This window comes from Equus caballus, unplaced genomic scaffold (genome assembly GCF_041296265.1).
Source record: "Equus caballus isolate H_3958 breed thoroughbred unplaced genomic scaffold, TB-T2T haplotype1-0000019, whole genome shotgun sequence".
NCBI lineage: Eukaryota > Metazoa > Chordata > Mammalia > Perissodactyla > Equidae > Equus > Equus caballus.
Window position 1 is genome coordinate 1,903,794 of NW_027222392.1, and position 24,751 is coordinate 1,928,544.

General features: G+C 35.6%; 1 pseudogene; it reads right to left on the minus strand.

Moving 5' to 3' along the window:
• Positions 1-808: 808 nt before the first annotated feature.
• The window catches only part of LOC138922916 (olfactory receptor 2T8-like), a 56,581-nt pseudogene continuing 32,638 nt past the window's right edge, over positions 809-24,751 (minus strand).

Sequence of the window (24,751 nt, forward strand, 5' to 3'; positions counted from 1 at the left end):
TTGTATTTTCTCCACTGTCACTTCTGATTTTATTTGAGGCAACTCTCTTTTTTCTTGGTGAGTCTAGCTAAAGGTTCACCAATTTTGTTTATTGTTTTCTAAGAAACACCACTTAGTTTCATTGATTTTTTCTATTGCTTTTTAAGTTTCTATTTCATTTAGTTCTTCTCTGAGTTTTATTATTTCCTTCCTTCTACTGATTTGGGCCTGTGTCTCCCTTATTTCCCAGTTCCTTAGGCACAACTTTAGATTTTTGGGGGGGATTTTTTTTGTTTGTTGAGGTAGGCATGTAGTGCTATAAAATCTCCTCTTAGAACCACTTCTGCTCTATCTCATAAATTCCTGCATGTTCTATTTTCATTTTCCTTTGTCTCAAGCTACTTTTTAATTTCTTCTTTGATTTCTTCATTGAACCAATAGTTGTTCAGTAGCATCTGAATCTATGCATGTTTCTCTCATATATAATATTCTACTCAAAGCTTGGTAATATTACCAATGTTTCCAATTGTGTGCTGTTATAAGGAGAACAGATTCTTATCGAACTTATACAAATAACTCTATTGCCATGAAAATAAGAATACCCACAGCTAGCACTTCTCAGATTTTGTAGTGATCAGGTACAGGCAAAAAGATAAATGTTTTAATTCTGCTTACAAAGGTATAATTTACCAAATTGTTATAAGTCATAAGTTAGCTTAAGAGAAAAGACAAAAAAAGTTTTCTATAATCTGAAGAAGTGAAACATTAAAAAGTCAGCAATATTTCAAATGAAAAGTCATAAAAATTATAATCAGACTCATCAGCTCATTTAGACCAATGTAATCAAATCTTTATCTTGATCTTCTATTAGCAGGTTCATGTAGTCATCAGTTTTTCCATTAGAGTTCTCTAACTTCTTACACAGTTCAGTTTGATGATCTAAAAATTTGTCAGAATCCCGCATTCTAGAGGAATTTTTAGAGTCCTTTCCATCATTCTCTCTGAAGATGAAACATATTTGAAAAAAACAAGGTAAGACAAAACTGTGTGTAAATGACAAAAGACTTCAAAATGGCAATTGACAAAGAAATTTGGTTATTTTGTGAAATAGTATTTTAAGATAGTAACGAGAATTATGACTGACCACTAGGATATATCAGAATTTTAGGAATGTTATATAATTTTTTAAACACATGTTAATAACATTTGTCCACACAATATAATAGCTCCCCATGAAACAATTCTTAGTTATCCATTTAACCTAAGTGACATTGAAATACTTTCAGGTTAACAGAGAAAGTTAAATCACTGTAAGAAAAGTCTAAGCAGCTGTGATTAAAGACCTGACAAAAACAGCACAGGAAATTTATTTTGATAAAACATAAAATCCCTACTCTTCTATTAAACTACTCAAAGAAAAAATGTATAATATCTTTATCAAAAGAAGGCTTAAAGTTTAAGAAAATTACCTTTTTATGAGAAAGAAAAACAAATTCTAATTTTGGTCCACTCTACTTTTGAGCATTTACTTAAATAAATTCTTTTTAACTCAGCCAATCTGACCAAATTCTTTCCACCAAGTGTTTTTCCTATAATCTTCTATAACCTTCTTTTTACACTCAGAATTTGTCCCATGTCTTCCTTCCTTTTATAAGAAGAAGTTTCTCTTTCTCAACAAAACAAACAAAAATATATTAATTCTTTATAACTTCTTTACTGAAATCATACATGTCACTTTTCTTTATTTTTATAAGCTTTCATTTTTTTTCCTTTTTCTCCACAAAGACCCCCTGTACATAGTTGTATATTCTTTGTTGTGGGTCCTTCTAGTTGTGCCATGTGGGACACTGCCTCAGCATGGTTTGATGAGCAGTGCCATGTCCGTGCCCAGGATTCAAACCAAGGAAACACTGGGCCGCCTGCAGCAGAGTGTGTGATCTTAACCGCTTGGCCACGGGGCCAGGCCCACATGTCACTTTTCTTGAATAGTAATATATTTTCTTTGTTAACTTTAGTAGTTTTAATCACATATAATAATTTGAATTCTTAGCCATGGCAGACCTCACCTTTTAATGAAAACTAAGAAATAAGCAGTTATAAACTGTATTTTATGTCAGCATTCTGTGGATTGGCAAATTTATAAGTACTTTTGTAATTTCTAGAAATATGCAACTTTATAGTACAATCTTTTATTAAAATACAAGACGTGGTTACTAATAGATCCAAACATCTTTTATTTTGTCTGTAATAAGAAGCCAAATGTAAATAAACCTATATTTAGTAATTAGTGTCTAATATTTTATCTTATTTAGAGATGACCTGGACATTCAATGAATTTTCCATCAGTTAGTTTAACACAGTGAAACTTCAAAGTTTTGGAGTGACATCAGCATCTTGGTGGAGTGAATTTTTCCCTTTTTCTTTCCCTTCTAATTTACAGCTAAACAGACATTTGTTAACCAACATAGGATTCCTTACATAGCACAAAAAGTTGGCTGAGTATCCATTAGCCATAAATCTCAGGGTTAGTGGACTGGATCCCCAGGAAGCAGTGAAACTATGGGAGCAGAACTTTCCCCCTCCAAAATGGGAGTAATGCAGGTTACAGGTCCTCACAGAATCCAGAAAACCTGTGAGAGGAGGTGAGGGCAAACTGGCTCACATGCAAATGCTTTCAGAATGGTAGCCCATCCTTCAGCAGTGCTGACCTTTCAGCAGCTACCCTGCCCATGGGATCACTCTCCACTGAGTGGCAAGGCTTGGCCCCACATAGGCACCCATCCCATCTTGTGCAGCAGCTCAGCTGAACTGCCTGGAAGTGAAGTGGCCCCACCCACAGGACAGCAATCTTCCTGACAAGTGCAGAGGCACCACCCACTGAGTGCAACCAGCTAAGTGGTTGCAGCCAGTCCACGCAAGTGCAGAGTGGCCATACTTGCACAACTACCAGCAGATGGGGAAGGATTAGAAATCACATCTCCTGTCCTCCCCAGTGGTGGCATGTGGAATCTCTGACCTGATATTATGACAAATGTACCAGCAAAGGATCAATTCATCAAGCATCATGAAGGCCTATGGTAACAATTCAGAGAAGGAAAATACCAAGTCTCCACAAACCTATCTTGAGGTCATAGAACTTTACAATCTAAATGACAGAGAAACCAAAATAGTTGTCACAGAGAAACACAATGAGTTAAAAGATAACTCAGAATGGCAGTTCAATGGGCTCAGGATTAAAATTAATGGTAGGACAGAATACTTCACCAAAAAAGAGTGAAGCTGTAAAACAACAATGACAAAAAATGAAAGAAATTATGAATATGAAGAACACAATTAATTAGATAAAAAGTAATTTAGAAATCATAAAAAATAGATCTGAAGTTATGCAGGACAGAATTAGTGAATAAGAGGAGAGAAATATAAAATTGCTTCCCGTGGGGGAGGAGAGAGAACTAAGATTTTAACAACATGAATAAATTATTTGAGAAATATCTGATTCAATTACAAAATACAATATAAGGATTGCAGGTATTCCAGAGGGAGAAGGGAGGGGGAAAGTAGCAGAGAGCATGTTCAGAAAGATACTAACTGAGAAATTCCCAAAGATGTGGAAGAAACTGGGCTGACAAGTACATAAGGCCAATAGAAGTCCTAATTACATCAATGCAAAAAGCCTTTTTCCAAGGCATATGACATTAAAACTAGAAAAAGCCAACAACAAAGAAAAAACTGAAGGGCATCAAGAGAGATGAAAATAACTTACAAAGGAGCCTCTATCATGATTTTAGCACTTTTCTCAGCAGAAAAGTTTCAGGATGGGAGAGAATGGAATGATATATTCAAAATACTGAAAAGCAAAACCTTTCAGCCAAGAATAATCTATCCAGCAAACCTAGCCTTCACATATGATGGAGGAACAAAAACTTTCTCAGATAAACAAAAGCTGAGGGAATCCACTGCTACTAGACCTCCCTTACCAGAAATGATGAAGGAAGTACTCATACCTGAAATGAAAGGTAAAGGTTTACAAAATTTTGAGCAAGGAGATATATACACAAAATCAGAAAATTGCAACAGTCCATCAGAACAAGTTATCAAACACTTAATTATAACATAAACATATAGAGAAGGAAAGCATCAATATAGCTATAAACATTTCAATTTAGTCATAAACTCATAACACAAAAAATTATTTTTGACAGCAATAACTTATAAGGGGAAAAGGAAAGTAATAGAAGATGCTTAGGCTAATGGAGATAAGAGGCTATCAGAAAATGGACTATCTAATCTGAGATCTTTTATACAAACTTCAAGGCAACAACTAAACGGAGAATCAGAGCAGAGACAAAAATCATAAATAATGAGAAAATCACCACAGAAAACCACCAAATTGAAAGGCAGTCATAAAAACAAAGGAAAGGAAACAACAGAAATATAGAACAACCAGAAAACAAGAGATAATGTGCCCTCTTAAATCAGCAATTACTTAAAATATAAATAGATTGACTTATCCCATGAAAAGAGACACAGTAAGTGGGTGGATTAAAAAACAAGTCTCAATAATTTGCTGCCTCTCAGAAACAAATCTCAGCTCTAAAGATAAACATAGTCTCAGAGTGAAGAAATGGAAGATGATAGTCCAAGCAAATGGCAAACAAAAGAAAGTAGGCAGGGCCATACTTCTATCAAACATGCAGACTTCAAGATAAAAAATATGATGAGAGACAAAGAGAGCCAGTATATAATAATAAGAGGAACATTCAACCAAGAGGGCATAACACTTATGAATTTATATGCCCCTAACACAGGAGCACCAAAGGATATAGAGCAACTATTACCAGACCTACAGGGAGAATTGGTAGCATTATAATAATAGTAGGGTGCCATAACACCCTATGTATATCAATCGATCAAATGTCCAGACAAAAAGTCAACAGAGACCTGTAATGAAACACTAGACCTGATGGACTTAGTAGACATACGTAGAACATTCTATCGAAAAACAGCAGAATACACATTTTTCTCACATGCATGTAGAACAACCTCAGAGATAGAGATAGACCAACAAGTCAACAAAACAAGACTCAATAAATCTAAGACTGAAAGCATATAAAGCATGTTTTTGACCACAACACTATGAAACTAGAAATCAACCACAAGAAAAACTCTGAGAAAGGCATAAATATGTGGAGATTAAACAACAGACCACTGAACAACTATTGGGTAAAATAAAAAATCAGAGGAGAAATCAAAAAATACCTGGAGACAGGATGGCACTGTGAGTAGTCCTCTTTGTCTCTCCCCCTTCAAGTCTACAATTATTTGGACATTCATCACTTAACAAAGGATATCCATATAGCATCCCAGAACGTCTGAGAGACCCACGTGGCTATACATTGGAAGGCGGATGGACTTCCCTCTGGGAGGAGGTAGAGATAGGTGAAAACTCTCTGACCCTGACCAAACAGCCTAGTACCTGCAAGCGTCTTTCTTCCAACAGATGCCCCTAGAACATCAACACACACCTAGGGCAGGAGGGAGCGCACACCAGAGGAGCGACGGTGGAAACAGGTGACCAGAGCCCTACCTAAGCTCCCTGCAATTACTCCTAAACCCAGAGGGAAGTTCCAGAATTACACACCTGAGTCCGTGGGGAGAGCCTCACCCTGCCATTGGTGGGGAGGCCCCGCCTGGTGTCCACGGCACCCGGAGCGTCCAGGAGAGAATCCCAGAGGGCACAGCAGCCCCCCAGCTGCCACTGCCTGCCCAGCAGGGCACAGGATTGCTGGAGATCTCGGAGAGGACTGAGGCTGGGTGGAGCTCCAGCGGCTGGCTCTGCAGCCTGGGGGGGAAGCTCCAGAGTTCTGCCCAGGCAGCAGACAAAAGTCTCTGTCTTCCATTAGTGGAGGGGAACTTCCCAGCATTCACAATGCCGGGAAGGTACCGGAGAGAGTCCCAAGCAGCGCCATGGCCTACCGGCTGCCGCTGCCTGCCCGGTGGGGCTCAGGACTGCTGGAGATCTCCTCAGAGAGGACTGGGGCTGGGTGGAGCTACAGCGGCTGGCTACACAGCCCAGGAGGGAAGCTCCAGTGTTCAGCACGGGCAGCAGACAAAACTCTCTGTCTGCCATTAGCAGAGAGGCCCTATCCAGCATCCACAACACTGGGAGTGTCCTGGAGAGGAGAATATCAGGCAGGGCATCAGCCGGCCAGCTACCACTGAAATCAAGGTCTCTGGCTATCCCCCAGATGGCTATCCCTGAGATCCTGGGGGACAGGACTGGGGCAGAGTGGATTTCCAGCGATGCGGCTCCTTAGCCTAGGGGGAAACCCTACAGTCTCAGAGCAGCCTCAGTGAAAGCCTCTGCACAGCACTAGTAGAGAGCACCCATCCGGCAGCCACAAGGCTGGAAGACCCCGGGACAAAAGTAGCATACCTAGGTGAGCTAACCACAGACTGTAGAAGATGCCAATAGCTCTGCTGTGACCCATAGTGGACAAGTGAGATTTTGTGGGTGCTGACAGTGATGGAGCAGCAAATATAAGTGATGCTACCCGGGCCGCTGGAAAAGCCCATAACACCATTGCAGACACCAAGGAGGGAGCACGTCTAGGTGGGCTGCAAAAGTAGGCACCAGCAGCCTGAAGCCCACCCTTGATGGCCCCCACAGCAGAAGAGGGAGCCCACAGGACCACTGTGACTATGAGGAGGGGCCAAGTCCCAGTTAACAACAGCTGATAGGGTTCCTGGTTGGTGCAGTATAAACAGCTGCTCCCCCACCACACCAGCAGAAACACATGGAAGGAGTAACTAAACTCTATCTCTATGCAGAGGCCCAAATCTACAACATCAAGCAATATGAAAAAATACATTAAATCTCCAGAACAGAAGGAAAATAACAAATACACAGAAAACAATCCCAAAGAAAATGAAATATATAACCTAAATGACGATGACTTCAAAACAGTCATCATTAAAATAATGAGTTAAAAGAGAATTCAGATAGACAAGTCAACGAGTTCAGTAGCTTTGTCACAAAAGAGTTTGATACTATAAAGAAGAACCAAACAGAAATACTGGAAATGAAGAACACAATAGAGGAGATTAAGAAAAATCTAGATGCACTGAACAGTAGGACCGATAATATGGAGGAAAGAATTAGCAATTTGGAAGATGGAAATATAGAAATGCTGCAGGAAGAGGAGGAGAGAGAATTAAGACTAAAAAGAAATGAAGAAACTCTCTGAGAATTATCAGACACAATTAGGAGATGCAACGTAAGGATTATAGGTATACCAGAGGGAGAAGAGAAGGAGAAAGGGGCAGAAAGCCTATTCAAAGAAATAATGGCTGAGAATTTCCCAAATCTGGTGAGAGAGATGGAACTTCATGTGACAGAAGCCAATAGATCTCCAAACTTTATCAATGCAAGAAGACCAACCCCACGGCATATGGTAGTGAAGCTAGCAAAAGTCAATGACAAGGAGAAAGTACTAAGGGCAGCCAGGCAGAAGAAATTAACCTACAAAGGAACCCCCATCAGGCTATCAGCAGATTTCTCAGCAGAAACTTTACAGGCTAGAAGAGAGTGGAATGATGTATTCAAAAATCTGAAGGACAAAAACTTACAGCCGAGAATTCTCTACTCAGCGAAAATATCCTTCAAATACGATGGAGAAATAAAAACTTTCCCAGATAAACAAAAATTAAGGGAGTTCATTGCCACAAAACCTCCTTTTCAGGAAATCCTTAGGAAAACCCTCATTCCTGAAAAATCAGAAAAAGGAAAGGGGATACAAAACCAAGAGCAGAGGAGATAAGTAGAAAGACAACAACAGAGAGTAGCAGCTCTTCATCAGAACAGATTAAACCATGGGATGAGAAAGAAAGGAAATTGAAGAAAACCAGAAAACAAGACATAAAATGGCAGTGGTAGGCCCCCACATCTCAATAATCACTCCAAATGTAAATGGATCGAACTCCCCAATCAAAAGACACAGAGTGGCAGGATGGATCAAAGAACAAGACCCAATAATATGCTGCCTCCAGGAAACACACCTCAGCCCCAAAGACAAACACTCAGAGTGAAGGGATGGAGAACAATACTCCAAGCTAATAATGAACACAAGAAAGCAGGTGTCGCTATACTAATATCAGACAAAGTAGACTTCAAAGCAAAACAGGTAAAGAAAGACAAAGAGGGACAGTATATAATGATAAAAGGGACTCTCCATCAAGAAGATATAACACTTATAAACATGTATGCACCCAACACAGGAGCACCAAAACTTGTAAAGCAACTCTTAACAGAACTAAAAGAAAACATCAACAACAATACAATAATAGCAGGGGACCTCAACACACCATTAACACCAATGGACAGAACATCCAGACAGAAAATCAACAAGGAAATAATAGAATTAAATGAAAAATTAGACCAGATGGACTTAAGAGATATATAGAGAGCACTTATCCAAAAACAGCAGGTTACACATTCGTCTCAAGTGCACAGGGAACATTCTCAAGGATTGACCATATTTTGGGAAACAAAGCAAGCATCAATAAATACAAGAGAGTTGAAATAATATCAAGCATCTTTTCTGATCATAATGCTATGAAACTAGAAATCAACTACAAGAAAAAAGCAGAGAAAGGTGCAAAAATATGAAGACTAAACAACACACTTCTGAAAAACAATGGATTATTGAAGAAAGAAAAGAAGAAATCAAATATTATCTGGAGACAAATGAAAATGAGAACACGACATACCAAATCATTTGGGATGCAGCAAAAGCAGTCCTAAGAGGGAAATTCATTGCAATACAGGCTCACCTCACTAAACAAGAAAAAGCTCACATAAGGAACCTCAAACGACACCTAACAGAACTAGAAAAAGAAGAACAAACAAAGCCAAGAGTCAGTAGAAGGAGGGAAATAATAAAAATAAGAGCAGAAATAAACGATATTGAAACAAAAATGACAGTAGAAAGGATCAATGAAACAAAGAGTTGGTTATTCAAAAAAATTAACAAAATCCACAAACCCTTAGCCAGGCTCACCAAGAAAAGAAGAGAGAAATCTCAAATAAATAAAATTAGGAATGAGACAGGAGAAATCACAGCAGATACCAATGAAATACAAGAGATCATAAGAGAATACTATGAAAAACTATATGCCAACAAATTGAACAACCTAGAAGAAATGGAGAAATTCCTAGACTGCTACAACCTCCCCAAACTGAATCAGGAGAAATGGAGAATCTGAATAGGCCAATCACAAGTAAGGAAATAGAAACGGTAATCAAAAACCTCCCCCAAAATAAGAGTCCAGGACTAGACGGCTTCTCTGGAGAATTCTACCAAACATTCAAAGAAGATTTAATACCTATCCTTCTCAAACTATTCGAGAAAATTGAAGAAGATGGAGTACTCCCTAACACATTCTATGAAGCCAACATCACTCTGATCCCCAAACCTGACAAGACCACACAAAGAAGAACTACAGGCCGATATCACTGATGAACATAGATGCAAAAATCCTCAACAAAATTTTGGCAAACCAAATACAGCAATACATCCAAAAGATTATACACCATGATCAAGTGGGATTTATTCCAGGGGCACAGGGATGGTTCAACATCCGCAAATGAATCAACGTGATACACTACATTAACAAAATGAGAAACAAAAACCACATGATCATCTCAATAGATGCAGAGAAAGCATTCGACAAGATCCAACATCCATTTATGATAAAAAACCTCAATAAAATAGGTATAGAAGGAAAGTACCTCAACATAAAAAAGGCCATATATGATAAACCCACAGCCAACATCATACTCAATGGACAAAAAATGAAAGAAATCCTTCTGAGGACAGGAACAAGACAATGGTGCCCACTTTCACCACTCCTATTCAACATAGTACTGGAGGTGTTGGCCAGAGCAATTCGGCAGGAAAAAGAAATAAAAGGAAACCAAATAGGTAATGAAGAAGTAAATCTCTTGCTGTTTGCAGACGACATGATCTTATATATAGAAAACCTCAAAGAATCCATAGGAAAACTATTAGAAACAATCAACAACTACAGCGAAGTAGCAGGGTATAAAATCAACATACATAAATCAGTAGCATTTCTATACACTAACAATGAACTAACAGAAAAAGAACTCAAGAACTCAATCTCATTCACAATTGCAATGAAAAGAATAAAATACCTGGGGATAAATTTAACCAAGGAAGTGAAGGATTTATACAATGAAAACTAGAAGACTTTCTTGAAAGAAATTGACAACGACATAAAGAGATGGAAAGACATTCCGTTCACATGGTTTTGAAGAATAAACATAGTTAAAATGTCCATATTACCTAAAGCAATCTACAGATTCAATGATGTCCCAATCAGAATCCCAAGGACATTCTTTACATAAATTGAACAAAGAATCCTAAAATTCATATGGGGCAACAAAAGACCGTGAATTGCTAAAGCAATCCTGAGCAAGAAAAACAAAGCCGGCGGAATCACAATCCCCGATTTCAAAACATACTACAAAGCTACAGTGATCAAAACAGCATGGTACTGGTACAAAAACAGGTGCACAGATCAATGGAACAGAATTGAAAGATCAGAGATAAAACCACACATCTACAGACAGCTAATCTTCGACAAAGGAGCAGAGGGCCTACATTGGAGAAAAGAAAATCTCTTCCACAAAAGGTGCTGGGAAAACTGGACAGCCACATGCAAAAGATTGAAAGTTGACCATTATTTTTCACCACACACCAAAATAAACTCAAAATGGATCAAAGACCTAAAGATTAGGCCTGAAACAATAAGTCTTCCAGAAGAGAATATAGGCAGTACACTCTTTGACCTCAGTTTCAAAAGAATCTTTTCGGACACTATAACTCCTCAGTCGAGGGAAACAATACAAAGAATAAACAAATGGGACTTCATCAGACTAAAGAGCTTCTTCAAGCCAAGGGAAAACAGGAGGGAAATGAAAAAACAGCCCACTAATTGGGAAAAAATATTTACAAGCCACTTATCCGACAAAGGGTTAATTTCCATAATATACAAAGAACTCACACAGCTTAATAACAAACAAACAAACAACCCGATCAAAAAATGGGCAGAGGACACGAACAGACATTTCTCAAAAGAAGATATAAGTATGGCCAATAGACACATGAAAAGATGTTCATCATCGCTAATCTTCATGGAAATGCAAAACAAATCTACACTAAGATATCACCTTACACCCGTTAGATTGGCAATAACATCCCAAACCAAAAGCAGCAAATGTTGGAGAGGTTGTGGAGAAAAAGGAACCCTCATACACTGTTGGTGGGAATGCAAACTGGTACAGCCACTATGGAAAACAGTATGGAGATTTCTCAAAAAGTTAAAAATAGTAATACCCTATGACCTACCCATCCCATTACTGGGTATCTATCCTAAGAACCTGAAATCAGAAATCCCAAGAGTCCCTTGCACCCCTATGTTCATCGCAGAATTATTTACAATAGCCAAGACATGGAACCAACCTAAATGCCCAGAAACTGATGATTGGATAAAGAAGATATGGTATATATACACAATGGAATACTACTCAGCCATAAAAAAGGACAAAATTGGCCCATTCGCAGCAACATGGATGGACTTCGAGGGTATTATGTTAAGCGAAATAAGCCAGACAGAGGAAGATGAACTCTATACGACTCCACTCATAGGTGGAAGTTAACATATTGTCAAGGAGAACTGATCGGTGGTTACCAGGGAAAAGGGGGGGGGTGGGGGGAGGGCACAAAGAGGGAAGTGGTGTACCCATAACATGACAATAATGTACAACTGAAATCTCACAAGGTTGTAATCTATTATAATATTAATAAAAAAAATACCTGGACACAAATGAAAATGAAAACGCCACATCCCAACTCTTGTGGAATGCAGCAAAAATGAAACTAAGAGGGAAATTTATAGCAGTGTAGGCCTACCTCAACAAATAAGCAAAATCTCAAATAAGTCATCTTAAAGTATACCCAACAGAAGTAGAAAAAGAAGAACAAACAAAGCTCAACATTGGTAGAAGGAAGGAAATAATAAAAATCAGAGCCAAAAAAATAAAGACTAAAAAAATAGAAACGATCAATAAAACTAAGAGCTTGTTCTTTGAGAATATAAACAAAATTGATAAATCTTTAGCTAGACTCACGAAGAAAAAACATGAGAATTCTTAAATAAATAAAATCATACATGAGAGAGAAGAAATTACAACACACACCATAAAAATGCAAAGGATTCTCAGAGAATACTAAGAAAAGGCATGCAATAACTAATGAGATAACCTTGAAGAAATGGATAAATTCTTAGAATCAAACAGTCTTTCTAAACTGAATCAAGGATAGAGAATCTGAATAGACCAACCACAAAGAGATTGAAATATTTGTGAAAAACCTCTCAAAAACAAAAAATGCAGGACCAGTCGTCTTCTCTGATGAATTCTATGAAACATTCAAAGATTATTTATTACCTATCCTTCTCAAGCTATTCCTAAAACTTTAGGAAGATGGGATGTTTCCTAACTCATTTTATGAGGCCAACATTACCCTGATACTAAACCAGAGAAAGACAACACACCAAAAAATGAAAATCACAGGCCAGTACTGCTGATGAACACAGATGGAAAAATCCTTAACAAAATATTAGCAAGCCAAATACCACAATATATTGAAAGGATCATACACCATCATCAAGTGGGATTTCTTCCAGTGATGCAGGGGTGCTTCACCATCTGCAAATCGAACAATGTGATACAGCACGTTAACAAAATGAAGAATAAACTTCACATAAGTATCTCAATAAGTGCGTAGAAGTTATTTTACAGGATCCACAATCCATTTAGGATAAAAACACTCAATAAAATGTATATAGAAGGAAGGTCCCTTAACATAATAGCGGCCATATATGAAAAACCCACAGCTGACATCCTATTCAATGGTAAAATACTGAAAACCATTCCTCTGAGAACAGGAACAAGACAAGGACACTCTCTCATCTCTTATTCAATATAGTTCTGGAAGTTTTAGCCAGAACAATTAGGCAGGAAAAATAAATATAAGGGATCTATATAGGAAAGGAAGAAGTATAACTGTCGACATTTGCAGATGGCATGATTCTACATACAGAATACTGTAAAGAAACTACCAAAAATTGTTAGAATAATTAATTACTAGATTAGAGTTGCAGCATACAAAATCAACACACAAAAGTTAGTTGCACTTCTACACACTAATAAAGAAGTAGCAAAAAGAGAAATCAGGGATATAATCCCATTTATAATTTCAACAAAACGATCAAAATATCTAGACATACATTTAAACAAGGAGTTAAAGACTTATACACTGAAAATGATAAGATGTTATTGAACGAAATTGAAGAAAACATAAAGAAATGGAAATATATCCCATCTTCATGAATTAGAACAATAAACATAGTCAAAATGTTCATATTAGCTAAAGCAATCTACAGATTCAGTGCAATCGCAATTGGAATCCCCATGATATCTTCATGCAGGTAGAAAAAAAAATTTATGAAGTTTATATGGAACAAAAAAGATGCTGAATTGTCATAACAATCCTAAGAATAAAGCACAAAGCTGGCAACATCACATTTGCCATATTAAAAACATGTTACAAAGCTATAGTAATCAAAACAGCATGGTACTGGCAGTAAAAGAGTTACACAGATCAGTGGAATAAAATTGAAAGCCCAGAAATAAAACCACACATCTATAGACAGTTTAGTCTTCAACAAAATATCCAAAAACATACAATAGGGAAAGGATATTCTCTTCAATAAATGGCATTTCGAAAACTGGACAGCTACATGCAAAAGAGGGAAAGTAGACCATTTCTGACAGCACACACAAAAATTAACTCAAAATGTATTAAAGACTTAGATGTAAGACCTGATGTCATAAAATTTCTGGAAGAAAACATAGGCAGTACACATTTTGACATCAGCTTTAGCAGTATCTTTATGAATACCATGTCTGCTAAGGCAAGGGAAACAAGCCTTTTACTGGCGTGCACCAATGTTTTGTCATATCCTTAGGAGGTCTTCCACTGGGCCATTGGGCAATTCCATAGGCAAGTGGGACTGGTCCCATATCAAAGTTGAACAAGGATGGGGCTGGCTCAAAAAGCAACTTCAGGGTCCAAAGCCAGGACGAATATCTGCAGGTATGCCTCCAGGGTCATAGGTAGACATGTCTCTTCAGAATTCTGGGCGTGCAGGACTGCCCTTGGACCATGGTTGAGATGGGTTGGGGCTGAGTTGCAGGGTTCTTTCAGCATTTATAGTTTGATAGAGGTCTGTGGGCCTATTTCCAGCTATATGGACAGTTTTGTCTACAAGTGAGTCCCTGGGCAGGCATAGGAGTTCTCAGATCATGGCTAAGAGGGGTTGGAATTGGGTTCTGAGCTGCTACAAGGTTCACGTCAAGGATTGAAGTCATTGGGCTTTTTACCCAAGGCTCAGGCAGGCATGACCCCTCCTAGGTCCCTGGGTGGATGGTGCTGGTGGCAGGACCATGGCCAAAGAGGGCTGTAACTGAGTCCAGAAGGGTCTGACAATTTCTAGGTCTGTAGTCCAGATCACAGTCAACGAGGCTGCCATCTGGGCACAGAACTGTCTTCTCAAAAGGGCACGACTTGGACATGGTTGGAATGCACTAACTTAATCACTCAGTCATGGGCCTGGCTCCCGGTCTGAATTTTGGTATCACTGAAATATTGACATTGTAGAATGAGAAAAGAAGTGTTAACTTCTCCTCTATTTCTTGGAAGATTTAGTGAAAAATTCATTTTATTTCTTCTTTAGACAGCTGATTGTATTCTCCAGTGAAGCCATCTGAGTCTTGGCTTTTGTTTGTGTATAGATTTTGGTTACTAATTCAGTCACTTTAATTTTCATTTGTCTATTCAGATTGTGTTTATTTTAGTCAGTCTGTTGTGATAGTTTGTCTTTCTAGTAATTTCTCTATTCTAAGTGATATAACTCATTGGCATTTAATTTTTTAAAGTCTGCCTGTGTAATAATTTTTATGTCTGTAAGGTGAGTAGTAATGTCCTGATGTTCAATTGTGACTCTAGCAATATGAGTCTTGGACCCCTCTCTCATTATTATTTTGTGGTCAATCTAGTGAAAAGTTAGTAAATTTTGTTGATCATTTCAAATACACAGCTTCGATTTTGTTTATTTCTCTATTAATTTAATTTTCCATTTTGTTGCCTTTCATTCTAATTGTTATTATTTCAAGTTTACGTTCAATGAGGAGCAGGCCTGTGGAGTTCCTCACACTATCATGCTAGAAGTGGAAACTTCTAGTGGCCGGCCTGGTGGTGCAGCAGCTACATTCGCATGTTCCACTTCTCAGTGGTACAGGGTTAACCGGTTTGGATCCTGGGTGCGGACATGGCACCACTTGGCACGCCATGCTGTGGTAGGCATCCCACCTATAAAGTAAAGGAAGATGGGCATGGATGTTAGCTCAGGGCCAGGCTTCCTCAGCAAAAAGAGGAGGACTGAAAGTAGTTAGTTCGGGGCTATTCTTCCTTGGGAAAAAAAAGTGGAAAGTTCTTTCATCTTACATAAATATAGCACAATATAAAAACCAGAAAATTAACATGGTTAACATTAATGTTCTATGGTTCTATATGATTTCATCACATTTGTATCTATAATCACTATGTCAATCAAACTATGGAACTATTACATCATCCTGAATATCTCCCTCATGCTACCCCTTGTATTTACATCAACTAGTAAACAATAGAGTTTAACCATTAATTTTCTAGCTTACATATTACATTTTAGATGTCTATATATATTAATCAGTCTCTAAGTTCTCTACTGTGTTGCATTAGTCCATTTGAATTATCGCACCTATAAGCATCTTCCTTTTTTGTTTACTAGTATATTTTAGAAAATCTTAAATGGAATTTCTTTACTCTGTACTCTTCATTAATTAGCTATTCTTCACTTAACTACAAATTTTACACTAAATTTAAGAAATCATCAAAGATTCTGAACATATATTTTAATGTTTCATTAATTTTATGCACTAATTTGAGTAAGAATTGACATCTATACCATTAGTAAGCAGTATCTTCATATTTTATAATTTTACTAATGTTTCTCATTTTATTTAAAAATGTTTAGCTTTACATATACTTTGTTTCTGTTTTTTAACTCTTCATATAATCTCATTTTGATCATTTTCTTTTGGTTGGTTAATTTAAATAAATGGATCTAATAATCTCACTGAACTCCGTTCTTAAATTGAACATTTTTCATGTGGTGTCAATTGTTTTTTATACGTATGTAATTATCACAATCATAATTAAGTAGACTTTTTATTCTCCATTCTTCTAATACTTAAAATTACTTCAATTACTATCCTGAAATCATTGAACAATATATCCAGTATATTAAATATGGTGGAAATAATGAACATCATTCATGTGTTCTATTTAAAGTACAATTGACTAATGGATTCTGTATAATATCTATACTTTTGAAAGTTGACATTTTTCAAACAAGAAAATAGTTATTCTCTTTCTTAGAGGCAGATGGCATTTTACTTTGACAAAGATAGAAAAATAAAGAAACAATCAACAAAATAAATAAGCAAATAGCAACTACATTTTAATAACAAAGTATAAGGTACAGCAAATACTTTTTAAACAGCATAATAAAAATTATAACAGATTTCATATTTATAAAGAGATTTCTTATATTAATTTCACTTTTTGTAATCAGGAGATTATTGCAGTCTACAAAATTCTAATTAAAAGATTTTTATTACTTGTTGATCTAGGAAACATAATAAAATATCCGAGGTAATACAAAAAGTTCTATTCAATGTTTCTGAAAATTTATAAATATCTGGAGAGTGCTTTTGTTATGTAAATCTTGGAAGTTATTTATTTGTTAAATTGCTTTATGTTTGGGCATTTTTTGATGGTTATATACATCTACAGTGATTACTTTAAAAGTTAATATTCATAGCAACAATAATAACATAAACTTTAGATTATTCATTCTCACTCTAATTTTTTTGATGGAGGAGGCAGTAAAAATATTTTTTCTATTTTTATTCTGTGTTAAAGTACACAACACAAATTTCCTGAAGTGCTTAAATAGCTAAATAACTCTAGAATAATTTGTCTCTAACCACTATTAATCCTAAATTTCTTAATCCAAAATTACATCTAAAGTCATGCATCTTCATGAACTCACAACATACTGATAAACAGTCTAGAAATATTTGCAATGGCATTAACCTGAATACGTAAATCGTTAATTGTTATAAAGAAAATCCAATACTCCTTCTTTAAGCTTTTAGGATCTAAATTAAAGAATAATTTTGTAGGTCATATTTAAAGGACTTCCGGCTTGTGGACTCATCTCCTCTATTTGCCACTCATCCAGTGCTATAGACGTGTTTATTAGTCAGTTTCCCAAATTCGCCAGTTTTACACAATATATCCATTGCTGTACAAATGCCGCTTCTTCTCTGAGAAAATCGTTCATCTTCTGCTCTGTCTAGTCAGATTTAATTTTCCTTCAAACATGGCTCAAATGATGTCTTTTTGAGGAATCTTTCTATACGGTTGTCTTCAGTCCCCAATCCCAACGGAATTGTTTATTTATTCTTCTGAGTTTGCGTAAGTTCTTTGTAAATTGACACTTACAACATCCGTGTAGGGATATACATTTTTCCCTCCTCCTCATCATTATTATATTCATCATGATGACTCTCACTATATGTCTTAAATCTTGATATACATTAAGTGCCATGCAGTGAGCTAAAAGCTTGATAATAATCTCATCTAATTCGCATATGAAGCTTCATATATTTTAACTTTTCTATGAATCTTTCCCTCACTTTTTAAAAAACTAGTAGACTATTTTTTAGGGCAGTTTTAGGTTTACAGAAAACTTAATTGGAAAGTACAAAGAGTTACTACATAGTCCCTCTGCTCCCACACATACTTTGCTCTATTTTTTACATCTTGGATTAGTTTAGTACATTTATTAACTAAAGTCAATGTTTTAGATTAAGGTTCACTGCGTTACACATTCTATGGGATTTGACAAATGTGTAATTGTATGTGTCCATCATCACTGTATCATACAGAATAGTTTCATTGCCCACAAATCTCCCATGCTTAACCTTTTCATCCCTCCATTTCTTTGCCCAAGTTCTTAAGAAACCACTGATCTTTTTTGTCCCAATAGTTTTATATTTCCAGAATTTCATGTAGTTTACTAGTTTATACATAGTTTTATACAGTTTATTGTTAAGTATAAATAAAAATACTGATAATGTCACTAATAATAAAACAAAAAGCACAGTTTCTTTTTTATTGAGGTAACATTGGTTTATAATATTATGTAAATTTCAGGTGTACATCATTATATTTTTATTTCTGTGTAGACTACATCATGTTCACCACCCAAAGGCTAATTACCATCCAACATCATACATTTGTGCCTAATCATCCCTTTTCCCCATCTCCCTCTCCTCTTCCCCTCTGGAAAACGTCAATCTAATCTCTGTAGCTATGTGTTTATTTGCTGTTGTTGTTTATGTCTTTCACTTATGAGTGATATCATATAGTACTTGATTTTCTCTGTTTGACTTATTTCACTTAGCATAATACCTTCAAGGTCCATTCATGGTATCACAAGTGGAAATATTTCATCTTTTTATAGCTGCATAGTACTCCATTCTGTAAATATACCACATCTTTCCTATCCATTCATCCCTTGATGGGCACTTAGGTGGTTTCCATGACTTGACTTTGTGAATAAAGCTGCAATGAATATAGGGGTGCATATATCTTTATGCATTTGTGTTGTCATGTTCTTTGGACAAAAGAGATTTACAGATGGCAACAGGAACATGAAAAGTTGTTCAACATGGCTAATTATCAGGTAAATGCAAATCAAAACTACAATAAGATGTCATCTCATGCCCATAAGAATGGTTATAATTAACAAGACAAGAAGAGATAAGTGTTGGAGAGGATGTAGAGAAAGGGAAACACTCATACACTGCTAGTGGGAATGGAAACCCTCCATTATGTGAACCCACAATTATGGAGGATCCTCAAAAGATTAGAAGTACTATATGATCCTGCTATTGCACTACTAGGTATCCATTCAAAAATACAGCATGTAAACACAGACCTTATACCTTTTACAAAAAATAATTCAAAATGCGTTATACTTCTAAATGTAAAAAGTAAAACTGTCAAACATTTAGAAGGACAGTTAGGAAGCATCTTGTATTCTTCAATTTTTCATAAGAGTTTGAGAATGATAGTGATTAAATCTTTGAATATTTGGTAGAATTCACCAGAGAAGCTGTCTGGTCCTGGACTTTTATTTTGGGGAGGTTTTTGATTATTATTTCAAACTCTATACTTGTCATTGGTCTATTCAGATTTTCTATTTCTTCCTGATTCAGTTTTGCAAGGTTGTATGATTCTAGGAATTTATCCAGTTCTTTTAGATTTTTGGCATATAGCTTTTTGTAGTATTCTTTTATACTCCTTTGTATTTTTGTGGTGTCTGTTGTAAGTTTTCCTCTTTTACTTCTGATTTTATTTATTTGAGTATTCTTTTTCCTTAGTAAGTCTGGCTAAGCGTTGTCAATTTTGTTTATCCTTTAGAAAACCAGCTCTTGGATTCATTGATCTTTTCCATTGCATTTTTTCATATCTATTTTGTTTATTTCTTCTCTCATTGTTTATTATTTCTGTACTTTTACTGACTTTTGTTTTTGTTCTTTTTATAGTTCTTTTAGGTAGTTTAAGAGTGTTTATATGAGATTTTGCTTATTTCTTGAGGTACACCTGTATTGCTAAAAATCTCCCTTTTAGTATCACTTTTGTTACATGCCAAAAATTTTGGTATGTTGTGATTTCATTTTCATTTTTTTCCAGGTATTTTTGATCTCTCCTTTGATTTCTTCATTGATCCAATAGCTGTTAAGTAGTATGATATTTAGTCTCCACATATTTGTGATATTCCAGCTTTTCCCTGGTAATTGGTTTCTAGTTTCATATGATTATGGTCAGAAAAGATGCTTGGTATGATTTCAATCTTTTTTTTAATTTATTGATTCTTACTTTGTTTCCCAAGAAATGGTCATCTTTGAGAATGTTTTATGTGCACTTCAGAAGAATTTGTGTTCTGCTCTTTTGGGATGGAATGCTCTCTATATATCTAATCAGTCCATCTGGTCTAGTGTTTTATTTAAGGCTACTGCTTCCTTGCATGATTTCTGTCTGCATGATCTTTCCATTGACATAATTGGGGTTTTAAGGTCTCCCAGTATTATTGTGTTGCTGTAAATTTCTCACTTTAAATCTGTTTATATTTGCATTATATACATTGTTGCTTCTGTGATAGGTGCATATATATTGCTAAGTGTTATGTATTCTTTGTGGAATGTCTCTTTTATCATTATACAATGCCCATCTTTGTCTCTTATGTTTTTTGTCTTAAAGTGTGCTTTGTCTGATACAAATATGGCTACCCCTGCTTTCCTTTGCTTGTCATTTGCCTGGACCATCAGGTTCCATCCCTTTACTCAGATTCTATGTTTGTCTTTAGAGCTGTATCCTGGAGGCAGCATATTGTTGAGTCTTGTTTTTTAATCCATCCAGGCACTTGGTGTCTTTCGATTGGTGAATTCAGTCCATTTACTTTTAGAGTGATTATTGACATATGAGGTATTAATACTGCCATTTGCCTTTTTCTTTCAGATAGTAGGGCTCCTTTCAACATTTCTTGTAAAGAACAATGTTGGAGGTGTCGTACTCCCTTAATTCAAAATATACTACAATGCTATAGTAATCAAACTAGCATTATACTGGCAGAGAAACAGGCACATTTTTCAATGGAACATAATTGAGACACTAGAAGTAAAACCACACCTCTATGGACAACTAATTTTGGGCAATGGATCCAAGTACATACAGTGGATAAAGGAAAATCTCTTTAATAAATAATGTTAGGAAAACTGGACAAGAACATGCAAAAGAATGAAAGTAGAAAATTATTTCACATCATACACAAAAAGTAACTCAAAATGGACTAAAGTCTTGAATGTAAGACCTAAAACACTTAGAAGAAGATATAGTTACTACATTCTTTGACATCAGTCTTAGCAGTATCTTTTGAAACACCATTCTACTCAGGAAGGGATACAAAAGAAACAATAAATAAATGACACTATATCAGAAAAAAAGCTTCTGTATGGCAAAAAACCCATCAAGGACATGAAAAGACAACCCACCAAATGGTAGAAAATATTTTCAAATCACATATCCAACAAGAAGTTAGTTTTCAAAATTTATAAAGAACTCAAACAACTCAACAGAAAATAAATGAACAAGCTTATAAAAGATCCGCAGAGGGTATGAACGTATATTTTTAATAGGAGATATACAGGTGGCTAACAGGATTATGAAAAGATAGTAAACATCACAGTTAAGGAAGTGCAAATAAAGCATACAGTGATATATCATCTCACACCTGATATAGTGGCTATATTTAACAAGACAGAACCAGTGTTGGACAGGATGTGGAGAAAAGAGAACCCTCATACACTGCTGGAGGGTATGTAAACTGGTGCAATGACTATGGAAAACAGTATGGAGATTTCTCAAAAAATTAAACATAGAAATGTCATTTGATCCAGCAATCCCAATACTGTGTATTTATCCAAAGAAAATGAAATGAGTAATTCAAAAAGATATATGCACCCCTTATGTTTACTGCAGCATTATTCACAATAGTGAAGAGATGGAAGCAACCCAAGTACCCATTAATGGGTGAATAGATAAAGAAGATGTAGTATGTATATATATAGACTATATGTACATATATGTATATATATACACACACACAATAGAATACTACTCAGCGATGTAAAAGACCAAACTATACCATTTGCAACAACATCGATGGACCTTGAGGGTATTATGTTAAATGAAATAAGTCAGATACAGAAAGACAAATACTATATAATTTCATTCATATATGGAAGATAAATGAAAACATAGATAAGTAGAATAGAATCATAGTTAACAGAGAGGAAATGGTTAGGTGAGGTGCAAAAGTGTTAAATGAGCACTAATGTATTATGATAAATAAAAACTGGACTCTAGGTTGTGAACATGATGCAGTCTATCCAGAAATTGAACTATAATAATGTACAACTGAAATTTACACAATGTTATAAGCCAATACGACCTCAAGAAAATGATTTTTAAAAAGTTTAGAAGACAACATAGGCTATAACCTCAGTGATCTCTAATATAATCTTGATTTGGTGATCGCTTTTTAGATACAACTACAAAAACTCAATCCAAAAATATTGGATTATTTGAACTTCATTAAAATTAAAAACTTCTGCTCTGCAAATGATAATGCCAAGATAATAGAGATATAAATCACAGAATGGGAGAACATTTTTGCAAAGGACATATCTGATATATGACTGCTATACAAAATATATGAAGAACTTTTCAAACTCAACAATAGGAAAACAATAAAACACAGTTAAAAATGGGTAGATTATCTGAACAAATACCTTACCAAAGAAGACAGGCAGTTGGCAAGTAAGCATAAGAAAAGATATTCAACATTGTATGTTATTAGAGAATTGCAAATTAAAATAACAGCGTGGCATCACTAAACACCTGTTAGCATGGCTAGAAATCAAAATTCAACAAATCCTGACAAGAACTTGGAGTAACAGGAACTCGTATTCATTGATAGTTCAAATTCAAAATAATACAGCCACTTTGGAAGACAAATTGTCATGTTCTAACAAAACTAAACATACTCTTACCATATAACCTGTCAGTCACATTTCTTAGTATTTACACAGAATTGAAGACTCATGCATACCCAAAAACGTGCACATAAAGGTTTATAGCATTTTTAAAAATATTTTCCAAAATTTGGAAGAAGCCAAGAGGTCTTTCAAGAAATGAATGGATAAATAAACTGTGCCAAATTGATACAATGGACTATTACTTGGCCCCATGGCCGAGAGGTTAAGTTCATGTACTCTGCTTTAGTGGCCCAGGCTTTTGCTAGTTCAGTTCCTGGGCGTGGACTGGGCACCACTCATCAGGCTATGCTGACACAGCGTCCCACATAGCACAACCAGAGGCACTCACAACTAGAACAACAGCTCTGCACTGAGGGGCTTTGGGGAGAAGAAAAAAGAAGAAAAAAATGATTGACATCTGATGTGAGGTAATGTGCCAATCTTAAAAAAATACTCACTGATAAAAAGAAATGAGTTACCTAGCTATGAAAAAGTCTGGAGATAACTTAAATCTATATCACTAAGTGAAAGATTCCAAGATTCTCTCTGATTCCAATTATATGACACTCTGGAAAAGAAATGTTCATTCTTAATAACAACACTGAATTCACAGAACAATTTTGACCATATTTTATGAAATCATAGGAAAATAACACACATAGATAAAGATTTTGTTTCTACTGTAAAATCTAGGAACAAAGGAACATATATCTCTGCCTTATAAATGATAAGTAGAAACAAAGCTAGTAAAAACATTTCACAGACTGACTTACTAAAATGCAGTTTGTTAAAATCCTAGTCTTATGGGAGAAAAATAAAATTGTTGGTCAACTCTCCTTATAATGTAGATTTCATACTTTCTTGCTATCTAGCATCCACTACCTCTCTATTATTTGGGGAAAAATCCAAACTTGTTACCATAGCCAGCACACTGCAAATGGCTGGGATCCCAGCTTCCTTTCCATCTACATCTGGAGACACTCCTTTTTCTGCATGCTCCTCTCTTGCCACATTGGCCTCTGGAGTTTTCTCAAAAATTCAAAATTCTGTTCCAAAGATCTTTTACATGGTTGTCTATAATATATACATGTGTATCTATAGATATTTATATAACGTGTATATGCTATATATATATTTTTATATATAAATGTATATAAGAATATTTACATATAAATATATATTTAAATATATAACTAAATATATTCATCACATGTATGTGATATATATATATATCACATAGAGTATATCTCTTGACTAGAAATAAGCTTTTTGCTTTCACCTCCCATAGCCACATGAAACACATCTTTTCTTTATAAATTAAGAAAAATATAGGGCAAATGTTTCCTAAATATTCAACTCAAAAGAACATTTTGTTCTAACAGGAAATATTAGATAATATCAGGATTCTTGTGTGGCCTTTTATACAGACATCTTGGAGGAACCTACCTTTTCTGTCAAACCTATTCAGTCATTAGTTAACACTTGATGATATGTACTCCATCCAGTCTCCTTTTTTAGATACTATAAGGAGTGCCTAGTTGGGATCTTCATTTCCTCTTTGACCTATTACAATAGCTTTCAAACTGATCTTCTTGTATTTGATGTTTCACTTCTTCTTTATTATTTCTCCAGAAAATCAATTATTGGTAGATAGAAATACTAAGAATTGATGGTCACATATAGGGAGGAAATTGACAGGGAAGGGGAACAAGGAAATTTTGTTGTGTAAATCCAAAATTGTTTCTCTCAATTTATGAGCAATGTCATATCATATGAATATAAATTCATTGGTTAATCCATTTTCATGTTGATGGGCATTTTCATTTGTTTTTTATTGTAATGAGAATTTAT